At 32.9% G+C, this 1132-nt stretch overlaps 1 non-coding gene across 1 annotated transcript; it reads left to right on the forward strand.

The window, feature by feature from the left end:
- Positions 1 to 421: 421 nt before the first annotated feature.
- On the forward strand, positions 422 to 617 carry LOC149237924 (U2 spliceosomal RNA). Its single transcript, XR_016246876.1, has one exon. It is a non-coding gene; the product is annotated as a U2 spliceosomal RNA (small nuclear RNA).
- The last annotated feature ends 515 nt before the right edge of the window (positions 618 to 1132 follow it).

Raw genomic sequence — 1132 nt, forward strand, 5'->3', positions numbered from 1 at the left:
AGACGTAGATGGGTTGAATTAATTATTCATTGGATTCGTTATTTTCATTTGGTAGTTTAAATCACTCTGAATTGAATTGGAAGTTTGCATGGTGTGGTGAGTTATCACATTAGAGGCAATGAAATCATCGAGGATGTTCAGTCCTCGCAGAAAAAAGTGGAGGTTAAATGAATAAATTGTATTTCCAAATTCTTTCAGTGAAGCTTGCATCCATTGTCATATTTATGATTTAACATCAAATAAATGGTTTGTTATATAAAATTAACTATAATTATCTTAAGCTTTCCACGTCCCATTATCTTGTCTTTCAACAACAAAAAGAATCAAATTTTTTTAACCCACTAAACTACAAAAAAAAAAAAAAAAAATCACATAGAAGCCTATTGAATGAATCTCCTCTTTTATTTGAAGATGGTGGAATCTCCTTTCTCGGCCTTTTGGCTAAGATCAAGTGTCGTATCTGTTCTCATCAGTTTAATATCTGATACATGGTCCATAGAAGTAGATGATATTAAATGAATTTTTATAGGGGGAGAGATCGCATACAGTAACTTGCGATTGGCTTTCTCGAGCGTCGCTTGTGCGTTGCACTACAGCACAAGCCAAGTGCACCCCACAAATACAAAACCAAAGCGTTGCACTACAGCACAAGCCAAGCGCACCCCACAAATACAAAACCAAATTAAATAGTAGAGGAAAGAATAGAATTTATCTGTTTTGAACCAAATTAAATAGCAGAGGTCCGAATAACATTTGTTTGTTTTGAGGTGGCTGATTTTTATTTTTTTCTATATTTCACTATGTGCCTGGAGATTATAGAGTGGTTATTTGAAGATTGCACTATTTCGTTTACGTAGCTGGTTGGGTTAAATATTTAAATGCAATTTGGTTGTAAAATCATTCGATTTCTTGACAATCTGTTCATTAGATTTTCCTGGTAAAGCATAATGATAAGTGATAGTAGGTGTTGCGCATGTGAAAATAACCGAAAAAAACAAAATAAGGGACTAAAATTTATTCCCATTAGCTAATATAGATTCAGTGTATTTAATATTTTGCAATAAAGAGAAGAAACCCACCTGAACTGAACACATAAAGAAGAAAGAAAAAATAAAATAGCATGAATTCAACA

This window comes from Pinus tabuliformis, chromosome 8 (genome assembly GCF_031772625.1).
Source record: "Pinus tabuliformis cultivar Carrire ecotype Pingquan chromosome 8, CPIR1, whole genome shotgun sequence".
In the NCBI taxonomy this organism is placed as follows: domain Eukaryota; kingdom Viridiplantae; phylum Streptophyta; class Pinopsida; order Pinales; family Pinaceae; genus Pinus; species Pinus tabuliformis.